This window comes from Medicago sativa, chromosome 6, assembly GCF_051527215.1.
Source record: "Medicago sativa cultivar Bolivia chromosome 6, Bolivia_mono, whole genome shotgun sequence".
Classification (NCBI taxonomy): Eukaryota; Viridiplantae; Streptophyta; class Magnoliopsida; order Fabales; family Fabaceae; genus Medicago; species Medicago sativa.
The window spans coordinates 93,034,893-93,053,262 of record NC_140754.1 but is presented as its reverse complement, the minus strand read 5'-3'; the positions used below and the strand labels follow the sequence as shown (position 1 = coordinate 93,053,262).

The window sequence follows — 18,370 nt, the reverse complement described above, 5'->3', positions numbered from 1 at the left end:
TCAAAAAAAAAAAATATTTGCTCAACTCATACTATGTCTATGTTTTTTTTGGTTACCTACTATGTCTATGTTTAATATCAATTAACTTTGATATGAAATATTGTCTAAGGAACAAAACCAATGGTACCTTTAATTTATTAAAAAAAATGTTTGCACCTCTTCAATTCATTATTCTAAAAATACTAAATATTAATTTTTTAATCAGTGATGATTACTTCCGTTTCTCATTTGGGATTTGTCCCTTGAATATTTTGAAAGTCTCAAAATATTAAAAAAAAATACATTGAAGTTTAATGAGGCAAAAAAAAATGAGCTTTGCGTGAGATATTTAGCAAGGTTAAGTGATCATTGAATAAACTAAAGGGATGCATGCGACATATTGATTTGAGATATTTAACATCAATCACAATTTTTCAATGAACTCTTTGCACTTCCTAAGTTCTAAAACTATTAAATGGTGGTTGACAAAGCATGACATTTTTACGTATAAAGTGATGAAAATAAATTGTTTATTACATGCAATAAGGAACAATATGGCTCAAATTTTCATATTTATTTATTCTTTGATCATCGTCCTTTCTCTATTTCTTGTTGAAACAAGTATACTATATCATTTTTTATATTATTTCCAAACTTTATAACTTAATTTTTATTTAGTGGATGGAGAAAAAATTTCTAATTGTGTTATACACATTATTTTATCATCTTAGTAACATTTATTTTTCTTATTTGACAATACAGATACCGCCACATGCATTACTGACGCAGATTGTCCTTATGATGGAAAGTGTATTGATGGTTTTTGTCGGTTTAATGTGAAGAACAATGATCAAGTTTGAAACTAATTATTTACCTCTAATTAAGCCTATAATTTTATGAAAAGCTCTAAAGTGTATTAGTATAGTATGTAAGTATTATTATCTTTTTACTTATCCAAGCTATTATAAAAAAAAAAAAATTACTTCATAATTATAACAAGAAACTTTAAGAAATAAATTCAATTAATGATTATTGTTTCTGTTAACGTTTTTGTTTGTTATGGCACTCGTTTTTCTAGACATGATTTTATACAACTTTTAGGCAAGACTTCTAATGAGGCGGTTGCATCCCACAGTTATTCCTAGGGTATTGTCCCTGCCCCAAAGTTGTACTCACTTATTAAGGCAGATGATTGATGGTGAGATCGAGGTGTCAATATAGTTGCAATGTCTTTCTTATTATATAATGTCTTTACATTATAATTTTGTTTTTTAGAAAAAACCAAATAATGGAGATTAGTTATTTATTCTACATCTACATTTAGTATATTTAAAAATATTCGTTGAAATAAGATAAGGGTAATGTTAATCGGTGCCCCCAGTGTCTTGGTTAAGGAAACAAATATAGTAACATCACGTTGGAACTTGTGCGGTCAACTCGTTAAAAGTATAAAAAGTATTTCTATTAATTTAAAACTTTCTTTTTTTGGTTTCCTTAACTAGTGTCACGGGGTCACTTAGGTTAACATTACCCATAAGATAAACTTAAAGACGTGTATAGTCGGCCCTTGTTTTTTAGTGAGAGAAAGTTCAACTTATCTTTAAGCTCTCTTTCTCATTCACTCTTCGAGGAGGGGTGGTTTTAGGTTATTTTTTAGCCTAAAATCACCCATCTGCATCTTTTTCCCCTTTATTTCGATCTAAACAAGTGATTTCAACATATATCAAGTTTTTTCTTTTATGTTTTTTTGTGATTTCGTCACTTGAGTGTGGCGTTGTGTTATTCGTTGTCTGTACAACATTGTTTTATTTCGCGTCTTGTTCGGGTGTTTGTTTGGTTTATATTGAAAGATCAACTTCGATCAACCACATATTTAATTAATGATTTGAACGTCAACGTTACGGATCCGGAAACATGAGTGTTACGTGATTTAAATTTTATCATATTATTTATAGGTATTTTGTTGTTGTATGTTATTAACTTAGATGATTTAAGTTTGTTCGCGAGATTCACCCTTTTACGTTTTTAACGATGTTGATCATGTTATTGTATACGATGTATTTTATTAATTGAATGAATGAATATCATTTTGTTTTTATAAAAAAAAAGATAAAATTAATTTTTATGTGAAAAGTTCTTAAAAATATTTAACTCATTAAATACGTAATTTAGATTTTTTTTAATATATTTACAAAACATAAAAGTTGTAAGACAATAATACTTTTCAAAAAAATCCCCTTAAAAAAAATTTCAAAAAACGAAAAAATATTCGATTCTAACCAAAATAAGCATGTCATGAAATTGATCGGCAAAAAAACAACATTCCAAAAAATAAAATAATAACAATCCTCGATTTCGATTTTGCTTAGGTAACGTCATCCTACGAATTTTGTCTCTTTGATTGTTGTTTTTTGGATTTCCAAACTGTTAAATTTGAATTTCCAAATTTTATCATCTACCGAAGTTGTTACTAGGTTGTGTCACGACCGGAGTCGCTCTCTTTAAGACGTTTTGTGGCACTACCCAAAGTTGTGCAAGGTAGACTATCAACCACGCCGCCTCCAGGATAAAACAAGCCCGGCTACAAGCTTGTTCGATTAACTTCACCTTTGTAGATAAATCGTTCGAGAATTACACCCTCAAAATATGGCTCAATCGTTTGATCGAAGCCACTCGATACGGTACGTAACCGCTCTATTCGAAACCGTTCAAATTAATATGGTATTATTACCATTCTATTATGGTCTTGAGACCACTCAAATATGGTGTTACCACCATTCTAACTTCTCCAAAACATGAATATGGCACTACGACCACTCAAATATGGTGATACCACCATTTCTCCTTAAAATTATTAAAATAATATATATCTTGTTAAGATCATTCTTTAATATGATCTTAATAGTACTCCATATTCCGAAGAATCATATATTATCGAATGGACTATGAACTTAAGACCAAGGGACTATGGTCTTAAGAACACTCTTAATACCGAAGGGACGAAGGAGTAGAAGCGAAGAAACTTGTTAAAAACAAGTCGGAGGGAGAAGAGAGGAAAAAACACGGGAAGCATCGGCTGTGAATTTTCGGTGTGTAGAATGAGTGGGGCGAGCTCTCCTTTTATAGGCAGAGTTACTTGGGGATTAAGTTTGCTTAATCCTTAAGCAAACGCGTTTTACGCGTGACTTGGGGATTAAGTTTGCTTAATCCTCAAGCAAACGCGTTTTCTTAATTGGAAATATCCGGAAGCTTCGGATACGGGTTTGGATCGGGTCGGAATGTAACACATCAATTTGTTACGCGTAACGCTTTCGTATAATGAAAAATTAATTAATTAATTTAACATTTTCAAGTGACAAAAAATATATATCAATTTTTCTAACCCACGACCCAAGCCAAAGCCCGACCCGGCCGGTCGGACGGACGGCGGCGTCGTCTTCGCGCGTGTGATATATACATTTTTGTAAGCGTTCACCCGTTCAAAAAAATGGGTACCCCAAGGGCACACCCTTGGAGGTCACCCCACCCTTATATAAACACTTACTAGTTGGGGTGACTCTCCAATGTGGGACATTTTTAAGTCACATACCCACACACTAGTTTCTCATAGTGTTTTCTTTCTTTCCAATTTTCTCACTAGACTTTAACTAGTGTTCCAACAATCCCCCACTTGACTTCAAAATGGTTTCGAGAAATAATGTAAAACGTTTCCATAAGATTTGCTAATATACAAAGGTGTCGCCAACAACTTGAACCTTAGCATAGTGGAAGGTATTACGATTTAACAAGGGTTGCTTACGGCATTGAACTCTATCTCGGACATAGAATCCACACACAAACCTTTTCATAGGTGTATTCTAAAAGCCGGTGCGTTTTAAGGCCCTGCACGTGTATCCCGGTTTTAACGAATGCTCTAGGAATTCTGCCTCGAAATTCCATAGGACCGGCCTAAGTTCCACATTCGTATATGTGAGTCTATCAAGGGTACCGCTGTAGTTGTGTACCCCACTCAACATAGAGTATAGATCTCATTAAGAGTTACTATTACCTCATCCTTCTTTCGCGGGATCATGCTTTCTAAATTCTTTCTCTCATAGCATGTTCTACCACTTCATGACTTGTTTTTACCCATTGAACCTATTTCTTGGGATCTCCGGTCATGTAGGTCGGGTTACCATCACTTGTGGGCTATAGGCATTAGTCCCATCCTACTGGATGTTTCTTGGACTTTCTCTCTATTAAGTCCTTTCGTCAAAGGATCGGCTAAGTTTTCATTCGTACGTACAAAATCAACTCTAACCGCTCCATTTAGAGATACACTCTCTAATCGTGTTATGTTTTCGCCTTATCTGTCGTCTCTTACCATTGTAATAACGATTCTTAATCTTTGCAATAGCCACGGTACTATCACAATGAATTAACACGGCGGGTAACGGTTTTTCCCATAGAGGGATCTCGGCTAGCAAGGATCTTAGCCAACTTGCTTCTTCACTAGTTTTATCTAGTGTTCTCATCTCAGATTCATTCCATAGTGGTGAGTCAATATCATTTGTTTTAACAAACAACTCCTCTAGTGATGCTCAATGTGCAAACACTATTCGCTAAATATTCATACTGAAAGATGTTCTATTTTATATCTTGTACCATTTAAGTACAATATGTTACTCCTAATGAAGTAATCTTAGAGTCATAGTCTTCTTAAGGCACCTCATGACTCTTTCTATAGCATGGCAATGCTTCTCATCCGTCTACTAGTAAACTTGCACAAGAGTTTTACGACATCGACAATGTCGGATCTAATACATTCGGTGGCATACCTAAGTGCTGCCAATGATGCTCGTATATTATGTTTTTCTAATTCCATCTCAAGTGTTCTTACACTTGGATCATAATATGTGATTGCAAGTTTACGGTGAAATAAGTACATTTCTTTAAGATCTTCTCAACTTTGTGAGAATTATCAAAAAAGTTATCTTTTCGATCTAGTAATCTTGAAACCAAGAATTACTTCAATTTTTGTTTAGGTCTTTCTTATCAATGTTGTTGATAAACAATGATTTCACATAATTCATAACATGAATCTTTAAATCAAATATGAGCAAGTTGTCTTCATAGAGACATATGATCGTGCAAATATTATTTGTCACTTTCATTCACTTTATACTCATTCGATAATATTAGAATGTCAAATTTTTCATGCCATTCCTCGGGAGTTTATTTTAGACCATTCAAATAATTATCTAACTTACGAGACCTTGTTTTCTTGTCCATAAATTGCAAACTTTTTCAGTTGTTCCATATAGACTTGTTCTTCTAGTTCACCATAAAAAGGCAACTTTCACATCCATTTGGAGTACTTTCGAGTTATAAACGGCGGCTAAAGGGACTAGTACTCTCATGGATATGATTTTCGTGGCTGGTGAATGAATGTCGAAGAAGTCTATATTTTTCTCTTTGTCTAAAACCTTTGACTACAAGGAAAGCCTTGTATTCATCAACCGTACCATCGAGTTTTAGTTCTTTTTCAAAAATCCAAGTACAACCGATTGGTTTTGCAACTATGAGACAAGTCAACCAAGTTTCATGTTTTGTTAGACTCTAGAAAATTCATTTCATCGTTTATTGCTTTTGCCATAATTCAGCATCCAATGAGGATATAACTTCTTTAAGGCTTAATGAATATTCTTCCAATGTATAAACCAAGTTCATACTCTTTAGCAATTTTAGCTTTCTTACCTCCTTGAGGTTCTATAACATCTTGTATGATGTTTTCATAACTATTTCTAATTACATGAATGTGATTAGATATAGTGCCCCCACTAGTTCTTAATTTTTAAAGGGGAATTTAATTTGCCCCCACTAATGTCGTGCTCCCATTAGAGCCCCCACTAGTGCCCCCACTATTCTTTAGTTAAAGGGGTAAATATTTACATAGAATTCGACATCTTTTAAATTCTATGATCACTTTAACATTTAGGTCATAAAACCTATATGTTTCGTTATTTATCGCATACCCGATGAATACATATTCATAGGCTCTACTAGTGAGTTCAACTCTCTTGGGGTCCAGGATCTTAATATAGTCCGGACAATCCCAAGTTCGAAAAATAAGACAAGTTGGATTGTCTTTTCTTCAAAAATTTCTTAATTAGAATTTTTGTTCTTAGACTTGGGTACTCTATAAATTTCAATTTTCGTTATAAAAAATTGAACATTCAAGCATATCAATTTTATTTTTCCAAAGTTTACAGTCATCAATAAATATGATAAAAATATCATTTTATCATTTCTAATTTATGTGTCATTAAATTAACACATATCATTATGTTTAGAGATTCATATCCTCTAAATTCTAATTTATATGAATTTTTGATTCATATATCTTGACTGCAATAAATAAAATTGTTTAATTATATAACTTTGGAATTAAGTCCAAGTTACTCAAGTTTAAAATTAAACACTTGTTCGTGATCAATTTTGATATGTCAAATATTAAAATCACACAACTAATAACATAGAAGGAGAATTGAATTTTTTAACATACCATCAAAGTGCAATCTTTTTCCACAAGAGTGCATGGTACACAAGTCTCTCTTTAAGTACCGAGTCAACTCGGTCTTATTCAATAGAAATCTGAAATTCGAGATTCTTTCTTAAACATAAATAGAATTTCACAATTCCATTTATTTTCCTTATTGCATATTTACAAGTTTGGATTATGTAAAGCGATCGATGCATATGTTTATCAATTCTTGTTAAAGATTTGAAAACCGGTACGTGATATCAATGTTTTAAAAAAAAACAAAACACTTTTAAAATTCACCATAACAAAATAACAGCCTTGCATTATTTTATTTTCCGCTCCAAACAATTTTTTATGTTTTGTAACAAACTAAACTTGTTTGGTTTTGTAACAAATAATTTGTTTTGTAACAAATTATTGTTTTCATCAAATATATTTTTAGTAACTAATAATTTGTTTTGTAACAAATTATTGTTTTCATCAAATAAATTTTTAGTGTTGTTGATTGAGACAACAATCACTTCATCGTTTCATTCGAAAGATGTAAATCTATAGCTTGATTTATCCTTAATGTATTTAGGGACAACTTAACCTCAATATGTAACTTCTTCGGTAGACATAGCATATAGAAACGTCTTAAAATTGTTGTTTTTTGGATTTCCAAACTGTTAAATTTGAATTTCCAAATTCTATCATCTACGAAGTTGTTACTAGGTTGAGTCACGAACAGGTCGCTCTCTTTAAGACGTTTCGTGGCACTACCCAAAGTTGTGCAAGGTAGACTATCATGGTATTATTACCATTCTATTATGGTGCTGAGACCACTCAAATATGGTGTTACCACCATTCTAACTTCTCCAAAACATGAATATGGCACTACGACCACTCAAATATGGTGATACCACCATTTCTCCTTAAAATTATTAAAATAATATATATCTTGTTAAGATCATTCTTTAATATGATCTTAATAGTACTCCATATTCCGAAGAATCATATATTATCGAAGGGACTATGAACTTAAGACCAAGGGACTATGGTCTTAAGAACACTCTTAATACCGAAGGGACGAAAGGAGTAGAAGCGAAGAAACTTGTTAAAAACAAGTCGGAGGGAGAAGAGAGGAAAAAACACGGGAAGCATCGGCTGTGAATTTTCGGTGTGTAGAATGAGTGGGGCGAGCTCTCCTTTTATAGGCGAGTTACTTGGGGATTAAGTTTGCTTAATCCTTAAGCAAACTCGTTTTACGCGTGACTTGGGGATTAAGTTTGCTTAATCCTCAAGCAAACGCGTTTTCTTAATTGGAAATATCCGGAAGCTTCGGATACGGGTTTGGATCGGGTCGGAATGTAACACATCAATTTGTTACGCGTAACAAATTAATTAATGAATTTAACATTTTCAAGTGACAAAAAATATATATCAATTTTTCTAACCCACGACCCAAGCCCGACCCGGCCGGTCGGACGGCGGCGTCGCGCGTGATATATACATTTTTGTAAGCGTTCACCCGTTCACAAAAATGGGTACCCCAAGGGCACACCCTTGGAGGTCACCCCACCCTTATATAAACACTTACTAGTTGGGGTGACTCTCCAATGTGGGACATTTTTAAGTCACATACCCACACACTAGTTTCTCATAGTGTTTTCTTTCTTTCCAATTTTCTCACTAGACTTTAACTAGTGTTCCAACATTGACTCAATCTATAGTTCTTTATTTTTCAAATATATGAATTATTTGATTCTATTTGATGATGGAAATTATTGGCAAATTTTTCAAATTCATATTGTGACGTGCCATTTAGGATTGGGTGCTGCTCTAAAAAAAAAAATAACTAGGGTTGGGTGTTTAGGATATCTCCGATTTGGAAAATCAAGTAAGATGGTCACTGTATTTGATTTGAATTCTAAAAATTAAGCAAGACAATCATATGGTTTTGCTTAGGTTCTTTGTTCTGGGGAATTAGGTTTTCTTTTCCTAGGGTTTTATGGGTCTTTCGTAAAACATGAGTTTTTGTCCTTGTTGATCCTTGTGAGAGTTTTGTATTCGAATTGGTTGGTCTATTCCATCCTAATTGTGTGGTATGTTCCATTATGATTGTTTTGTCTGTTTCTGATATTGTTTGTGTGATTGTTGTTGGTCCTATCCAATATTACGAGTCTCGTTAGTTAGAACTGCCCGGGTTTGGCGAGCCTGAGCACAGTTAATAGAGTAGGACTCATTGTGACAAACTGAAGCGTGAAATTGAAATGTTTCCTCAAAATCTTATTTGTTCTCGTTATAGGAACGGAATGCAAGAAGTTACCCATTTTGTAACTCTACGAAAGTGCCTGACTCACTTGTTGTTCCAAGATGATCTACACTAGAAGCAGCCAACGAGAACACACACTAGTATAGGGACGGTGATCTTAATACAAAAACTTTCCCCGCATCAGCTACACAAAAGTGAATAAAGATAGAGGGTCAAAAGTGTTATTTTTTTATTAAAGAAAAAAAAAAAAAAAAAAAAAGAGAGACCAAAAGTACAGATTTTTTAAAAGATAGAAGGTCACTTTTACAAAAGGGGCTAAATATAGGAAGTTGTTATTTTTTTATAGGAGATCAAAATCGTAAGTTTCACAAAAATATAGGAAGTGTATTTAAGCCTAAAATATATGCTCTTGAGGATGTTGATGGATTAAGGGTAACAAATGACACGGGTACTATAAACAATGTTGTGAATGGTTATTTTAATGAGTTGTGTCAAGTGAAAGAAAGTGTGTTGAAGTATATATAATTTCATTTTATTATCGTTATTGTTATTTTCTTTAAATGGGTGTTTATTTTTCTATTATGTCACTCCTTAATTTAAAGAGTTGATTAGTTGTATTCTCTTCTATAAAAAGGAGCACCCTTCTAATTGAATTAAAATACTCTCAAGTTATAGAGTAATTTCTAGATGGCATCGAGCCTACCGATCGGGTCACCCACCATTTATATACACACGTTAATCCCAATATTAAGGAGCAATGGCTTCTTCTTATTTATCAACAATGTTGGCCCTCAGATGCAATTTTGACTGAGTTGCTTGTTTATTGTACGTCTTTATTTCAACTATGCATGGCATCTCCGTTTCTTCTGTTAGTCCCATTGTACCACATCTGTCAACTCTCATTTCTTCCTCATTTTCATCTTCCTCAGCATCCCCTTCAACACTCTCTCCATTTTCCTCATCTTTACTTGTAAGACGATCTTTTTTGTCAAGAAAGGTATGAGTGTTGATTTGAATGTGCATGATTTATGATGCATAACAAGCTAGTTGTAAACTCATACGATCTATCATACATGCCAACTTGTTTATTCTTTCATTGTTTCTTTGCATGCTTATCATGGACTGTTGTATAAATTGTTTCAAAATATCGTCAATGGTTAATAGTCTTTCGGCCTAAGGAGGAATTGATTGTAATGTTGATATAATTGATACTCATACTGAGTATTGAAGTTGTTGTAACCATGATCAGTCATGGCTCTATCTTTTATGCATAATTTGGAAAGGAAATAAGTAACAAGAAGGGTTTGTCTTTGGCTAGCAAAAGAAGGATTAGTAAGAAATACAAACACTTTATGGGTTAAATATGTTTTTGGTCCCTATAAATATGTCAACTTTTCGTTTTAGTCCCTCTAAAGTTTTCCTTCAACTTTTAGTCCCTATAAAATTTTCAATCTTTACTTTTGGTCCCTCTTATAAAGTAAACTCATGTAGAATTCATATTTTTTAATAAAATTTTCCAGAAAAATTCAAAATATTATAAGAATCACTCCAAAAAAAATTTCAGAATTTTTAACAAAACATGAATTTAATATGAATTTTTATATTTTTTACGGTTAAAAATTCATATTTAATTTGTGTTTTGTTAAAAAATTCTAATTTTTTAGGAATTTTTTTTAGAATATTTTACACATTTCTTCATAATTTCATTAAAAAATACAAAAATTAAATTAAAAATAGGGACCAAAAGTAGTGATTGAAAATTTTATAGAGACTAAAAGTCGAAGGAATATTTTAGAGGGACTAAAACGAAAAATTGACATATTTATAGGGACTAAAAACATATTTAACCCTATAAATAAATATGTACAAATACTCTAAACAATAGAATTTTTTTGCAATGCTCCAATATCTTAAGCACAAGTCCCCAATAATGGTGTTATTTGATGAGTTGCTTTTAGAGCAATAAAAAATAAGTATTCAAAGTATCGTATCCATAAGAACTCGTCGATATCAAAGAAGTTCAAAAAATAAAATTGTTTTTAGTACGGAAAGTGGGATTCTTAAACATGTGTTTTGGTTTGTGCAATGTAAGTAATTAAAATAGAACAGAGAGATTGTATTGTCTAGATTAATCTTCGTTAAATCATCATCTAATGCCTTTCCCTAGTCGATTATATACTCCTCCCATCTCAGGTATACCTTCACATGACCTTCATCGTATGTTCCATGTTTGGCAAATGATGTGAAATCCATTGAATCAATTAACTTCCGATGACATGTGATATGATAGTGTATGTGATTGTAATCCCATCCCGATGTCTCGCAACTAGAATTCATAAATGCTTATATCTTTGTCCCTTACATAGAAAAAAATCGATATAATGAAATACTCCCTCCGGTCCTACGTATAAAAAAACATTTAGGTCAACAAAATGTGATTTATCTCGTTATAAATAGGACCAAATACATCAACTTTTATTGACCTAAATATCTCTTATAAAAAAAACTCTTTTATGCTTATGGAATTGATACTCTCTCTCATATTTTGTGTTCTTCTTTACAAAAGAACCTTTGATGTTTATGGAGGGAAGTGAAAGCTCTTATAATCATGTCACTAAACCATCATGACTCTCTAAGCGAATTGATGCTCGCCTAGAGAATCTGCTTTTTCCTCTCCCTTGAAAACTCTTTGGAACTCATTCCTTCTAGCTCGTTTAGCGAATGTGTTCTACCTAAGAATCCTTTGTTCTTTATTAATTCTTGGTCATCAATATAAAAACCTACAAAATATGAACTGAAATAGGTAAAAATAGTCTAACTGGTCTAAAACTATAAATATTAGGTAATTACATTCAGTTGGGGTTTTTTATGTAGATTAATTGCAACACAAGTTAACAAGTGTTGCATAATTTATCAGGAATTTGATACTTATCAACAAGGTGAGGGTAAAATATGAAAAATTTAAAATTACACGGGTGTAATATATATTTTTTGTTTTTACAAAAGTTATTTTTCAGACCTCGTCCAAATTACAAGGGTTATTCAAGATATTGACCCTTAAACTTATGGGTTGGGATAATGGTTGGATTATGCTTCCTATGAAAACTCCTCAGTTGTTTAGTGATTCTACATGGTATTAGAAAACATAAATGTATAACTAACAGATTTCTCTTTTCAAAATTATGAATAAATAAAATGGTTTAATTCCTTTATTTATATTCACAATTCTATAAATATGGTAGTGATTGATTTCAATGTCAAAACTACTCTCTTAAATGGAGTTGAAATGTTGAGCTTACAAGTAGGAACTCTTGAAAATAATTTTATGTTTTTGGTAATACCTTCAAAATCAAATTCCAATAACCTAAGAGAAAGATGTTGGATTCATGATGTGTGGACAAATACCATCCTCATTGTACCAAAATCATATATAGTTTTTTTTTTTTTTTTTTTGTGGTGGCCTGGGTTTGAACCCTGGACCTTCCATATATTATGCATTGTCCATACCAACCGAGCTAAGCTCACGAGGACAAATCATATATAGTTTGTCAAAAAAATTGAGTTGAATACGAACTTTTAAGCGCCAAAAGCATTAAAATTAATATTTATTTCATCCTTTGTTAAAACAAAAACTCGAAATTTTTATATGATTGTGAAAAAAAAATCATAATTTTGAATGATTATGATAATTTGACTTAAAAGAAGAGACCAAAAGTAATGATTTCTTTAATGTAAATGATTAAAAGGGGACAAAAATAACTCACTTGGGTTGGCTTTGATTGCGTTGGCTTGGGACCTTAGAGTGTGTTACTCCTCAAGGTCTCAAGTTTGATTCTCCCCGATGCGAATCTTGGTGGGCTAGTTTAGCATCTTCTAAAAAAAGGTGGGGGACAAAAATAAAAAGTTGAAATATTTAAAGGGCAAAAGACATATTTAACCCTAGTTTTAATGTAAATGATATCCTTTCATTATTTTTAATTTCCAATAATTATGTTTACGTAAAATCGTTCCTCTATTTTGATTTGTCTTAAAACATCTTGTAAGTTGTTTTGCATATTAAAATTCTTAAGTAAGTTGTTGAAAAAAGATGACCACTTGTTGAATTACAATATCATTGCTAGTATGTACCTATACATAATTAAGGTGGTTTGTGGTTTACACTTGTGTATCTATTGCTTCTAATTTACCTATAGGCCCAGGCCCATGCTCTAACCCTAAACCCGCGTCTCCTCTTTTGTTAGTTGTCCTGTATAAATGACCTTGCCTCCTAGTATCTCCTTCATATCTTCTTCTCTATAACGCCGTTTCTTTACTTTTCCTTGTGTTCTCCATATTCGTTTTTTGCTTATATCTTAATAATATGATTTTTTTTGTTACTTTCTTGAGTTTATGTGGATCTCAATTTATAAATGATTTTTGTAAAATCTAACTACCTCTTTTATTCATGATTATTTATTTGATTCATCCAACAAGTTCAATTGTGTTGATTCAATCCAATTTCAATTTTTAATGATGTCAACATTTGTCTAATGTAACTCTTGATCTATTATCTTGATCATCTTGATTAGCTTGAATATGTTCTCAATAAATGATCCAATTAGTTTGACCAATAGATTTGGTCTACATTTTATAACATTGGATGAATACGAAGATGATGATGATGAAGATTCTCTTCTGTAAACAATCATATATTTCAAAACAAATCGGTGAAGTAACAAATGTATACCATGAATACCGAATCAATAACTTGATTTAAATTAATTTTTATTTTATATACCTATATGCATATTTTAATTTATCCTTACTATGGTTAATTTTAGTTAGAACAATGTATTTTTTTTTGTGTGTGTGTGTGTGTGTGTTTTTCTTAGATTTAATCTATTGTTGTTATTTATTTTAAGTGATTCCATTTTTTTTATCTTTGCACATATCTTCACTTTAGATCGATCTTATGATATAGCAATCTTCTTTATCTGACCACCCTTCTCTCACTCATTATATGTCTTAGTTACTATCAACCTCACCACATATTTATTTTGCCTTTGCACTCATGATATTATAGTCTTCACCTTCTCAATTCAAATTTAATTTTGTTTAATATATCACATTTTACTATATTAATTATGCAAGAAGTTTATAGTGTATATCTAACATTATAACTTTTTGTTTGTTTGTGCAAAAGAGAACATCTATGAAGAATGTAGTGGTTGTAAAATAGTGTCATATAAACCAGGTTAAGTCTCTAATATAACGATTATACTTTATAAGTTTAATTTATTAAGTATAAATTCATAAAAACTCTCTTTCTCATGTTTTACTATATATTTTTCTTTGATATTTATGCAGGACATACAAGATTGTCTCAACAAAGTCATCACATTGTGATCGAAAAAGAAAAAAAAAACAAAGTCATCACATTTTAATTGTCTTTAGTGATCACTATATGAGTTAGAATCAAATAGAATTTGAATAACACCTTTTGTTTATACATATTATATTTGTATTCAACAACTTTTAAAAATGTGTGTTGGATAACACCAATGTTTAAATTTAACAATTTATTTAGGAGAACTTAAAATCAAATCAATTATGTGAATATATATATTTGACAAATCGCTAAGCTTACTTGTTACATATATAGTAAAAGGCAGTATATGTGTATACATTAAGTTAAAATGCATGGTTGTGTGTATGTGGCTTCATGTCGCAATTTCTTGCATAGTTGTCGGGGAGAATTATTTCTCTATTAAGAAAATAAATTTGTAAAAGGCTAGTTACACCATACAATTGTTGCGGACAATTCGGTCTTAGTGTAGGAGTTGTAGAATCGTTGAATATATTTAAATCAAAATTGGTGTGGTCATATGTTACATATAGGTCCAACAACTTTGTAGTCACTATATTGTTTTGTACTTTGTTTGCATCTGTGTAATTTATTGTTTATTGCAACAATTAATTAGACATTAATGTGGATGCAACTACGACATATGATGCAACAACAAAGAGATGGAATAGAGATGATGTATCTAATCATTTTGGTCACAATAATACAAGAGTGGAAAATTCCAATTACGAATGATATAATAAATCGAATCCAAAATCATCACAATTATAAAATATTTTTACATCAACATGTTATCAATTAACTCATATTTTAATTGTCAATTTCAGGGATAATGCATCTCATGAAGTTGGAATCAAAGGAAGTAAATGGGCATGCAAATTATTCTACCATGATACATTCAATGTTTGTTAATGGTTTTTCTCGGGTACCATTATTCATGCGGATTCAACATAACAATAATTATATTATATTGTCAATATTGCATTTCGTTTGAACAATAAATGGGTACATTATGAAGAATTCTCTAAGTTCATTCTACTGATATATGATAACCTTAGGAAAATATGAAAAATAAGTTCCTATCATCAATTGGCTCATTGATCTCCCTCCTTTTATCATCATCATTTCAAATTTAATCAACCTCTATTTTAGTTATATCGGGTTTAATTAGACATGGAACATCACAATTTTCAAGAGCATTATTATTTATATATTCCAATTCATTTAACTCATGGCAAAACAAATTATTGTAGCACAATTAGTACAACGTTAGGAGCAAAATAAACCTCTTATGGTTTCTTGTAGTAGGAGTATTAGGATCCTATAAATATTTGCAAGATATAACTCTTGCTTGTTCATAATGTTCTTGTTCAATAATATTTGTAAAAGCTCTAACACACATTAATATCAATGAATATAATGACATTTGATATCACTTCGAGACATTTTCATGGAAAAATTGGCATCAAATTGCGACTCAAGACATGTTGAATCAAAGGTAGATTCTTTTCCCTTACAAAAACGTTAAGATCGTGAGAACTCTCGGTGAAATTAAGGATGACAACAACAAAAACAAAGTTGCTTAACATATGGTTCATCTCACGTGATGAATATTTGATACTAAATTAAATTCTTACTTTTCCTCTCAATCCACATAAAGAAGGCCATTGCATTTATCGCACTATCAAGGCCTTGCAATCATGCTCGCAATCTCTATTTTCTAGTGCGATAAATGTAATGTCTTCTTCATGTGGATTGAAAGGAAAAGCAAAGAATTTAATTTAGTATTGAAGATTCTTCAACACTATCTGGATGTTATACTAAGTAGCCTTACCGATGAGGTTGTTGTCATCTTGAATTTCATCAAGTTATCACTACATTAACGCTTTTGTAAGCGATACATATTTACCTTTGATTTTACATGTCTTGCATTGGAATTTAATGTTTGAGTTTTCCAAGAAACACACCTCTAAGTGATCTCGGATCTAACCAAATTCATCAATAATGTGTGTGTTAGGGTTTTTATGAATATTAGACCATTTACGGTGGTTGAACACATTGAACACCCTTGAGAACCCACTTTTTCAATTTTTAACACTCCACATCATCTTCTCTCTTTTAATTCAACACTCATTCAATTTTTACCTCTCCAATGGTTTTTTCATTCAACACTCTTCCCCACCACTTTTTATTTATTTATTATTCTTATTTAATTTTTGTTTTTATAAGTAGCCAATTGCAACAAGCCAAGCTTGTCCTTGCTTTAACCAAAAAAGGTTGCTCTTTGCCTCTTTCCACGCCCTCTGTCCCACAAGTTCCCCTTTCAGCAATTAAAATCCGACAAGTGGCAATTCTTACCCTTTCAATTGTGTTGAAACCGTTCATCCTCTCTATCCTCCGGCTCAATTTTCATCGGCCATTAATCACACCATTGAATTGCAATTTTACGTTTAAAGCAACATTAAACGAGACCAATGTAAATGGTCTTATATGAACAAATGCATTATGATAAGGTTGTGAAGATGCAAGAGTTATATCTTGCAAATATGTATGGAGCTTATAATACTCTATTCACATGCTACCACAAGCAATGTATTTTTCTCATAATGTTATACAAATGGAGCCAAAAACAATTTAGTACCACTAGTTAACAAATTCGAAAATGTTACTAATAATACTCTTGAAACTTGTGTGTACCCAATTAAACCTGATATAAGTGAAACTTTGGTAAACCTAAATTTCGATGATATTTATGTTACGGATACTTGTTTTGTTACTCTTGTTGGTGATGATGATGATGACAATGATATAAGGAATGATATCAAGGAGCCGGCTTATGGTAGGATCCCTTTGATGATATTTTTCAAAGGCTATCATATTTTGGAGAATAAACATAGAGAATTCTTCGTGAGTTACCCATTTATTATTCTTATGAAATGCATTATTGACAATATAATTAGTGTTACGGCGAATCTGCATGGCTTGTGATGCTTTGGTAAAATATGAGCCGAGAAGCCAATAACCACTTAAGCATGTATAATTCTTGCACATTTGCCAATAACCACTTGAACTAATATACACTAGAAACTTCTTGCGGTAGTTTTAATGTTCACATTTTCACCTTCTCAGTTCAAATTGTGGCTATTCCAATTTTATATATTAATTATGCAGGTATGATGGCTTAGCAACATGTTGTTCCATGCATGTTGTGTTACATAGTTACGTGTTAGAAACCCTTCAAAGTGTTATTTTGTTGATATGAATACATGGAGTGACTTAACATGAACTCAATGACGCTTTGTGTAGAAGTTATGCAAAGGTAATATACGAGTCTAACCTATTACCTCCACAGATTTCTCGATTTTCTTTTCATGTACCAATATACCAAACATACAAAGGAGCATTTACTTAGGTGGAATATATGCTAGAAACCCTTACTAATTATGATTTCCTTTCCTAGGGGTTCTTATTATAGATTAGCTTCATCTTATGACAACTAATGGATCCAAAACCAAGTTAAATTTAGTTTTCGAGTGTGAAACCTTTCTTTTTTGAACTTGCTTTTCATTAGGCAATATAATCTACAAAAGTTTTGATTCGTTATATGCAATGTATTTGTTGTAAGAAGTAGATATAACCAAGAGGGAATGCTTTTGAACACATTGGTGAAGAATGATGGAATCATGGGATTGAGCATAGCAAACATTGACCCACCTTATTAATTGGCAAGTAAAGCGCTTATTAAGAACGTCGTTGGTCATTGCTTAAGTAATGAAGGATTTGATGCTTGGATACGAGTTACTAGGAGGTGATTTTGTGTCTTATTCGGGTATGTCTTGGATACCTACGGCCTAGACTACGTATGTATGATTTTCATGTAAATGTGCTTCTTTCCTTTTTATGTAATGGCATTGTTTCTTCATTTGAGAAATCTACAATGTAATGGTATGTGTACTTTATAATAATATTTTTTATTTTCATTTTGAATTTTTACTTTGTATGTGGAGTTTGGTGGAATGACATTTTGTTATGGAATTTTCTTTGGCTTTTAATTGACATATAAACAAGATAAAATCTAAATAGAGATAATACATTTACGAAACACTAAAAACAATGTTTTGGCATTTTTCGGAAATATTCAATCTATAACATTGATAGTGTAACACCCTATTTCTATTAAAGCGATAAAACATGCGAATATAACAAATATTCAAGAAATAGACGCTACGTCTAACACGGATCCAAAGCTCAACATGCATATATATAAATT

At 31.8% G+C, this 18,370-nt stretch overlaps 2 long non-coding RNA genes across 4 annotated transcripts; both read left to right on the top strand.

Moving 5' to 3' along the window:
* The first annotated feature begins 359 nt into the window (after positions 1–359).
* On the top strand, positions 360–9,296 carry LOC146918303 (uncharacterized). Its single transcript, XR_015016147.1, has 3 exons — positions 360–600; positions 742–1,177; positions 8,790–9,296. It is a non-coding gene; the product is annotated as an uncharacterized LOC146918303 (long non-coding RNA).
* A 3,741-nt stretch (positions 9,297–13,037) lies between these two features.
* Positions 13,038–18,080, top strand: LOC146918302 (uncharacterized). Of its 3 annotated transcripts, none has more exons than XR_015016146.1 (4): positions 13,038–13,989; positions 14,103–15,025; positions 17,272–17,419; positions 17,732–18,080. It is a non-coding gene; the product is annotated as an uncharacterized LOC146918302 (long non-coding RNA). The 3 variants fall into 3 exon arrangements; XR_015016144.1 differs by having other exon boundaries at positions 17,729–18,080; XR_015016145.1 differs by having other exon boundaries at positions 17,726–18,080.
* Positions 18,081–18,370: the final 290 nt, after the last annotated feature.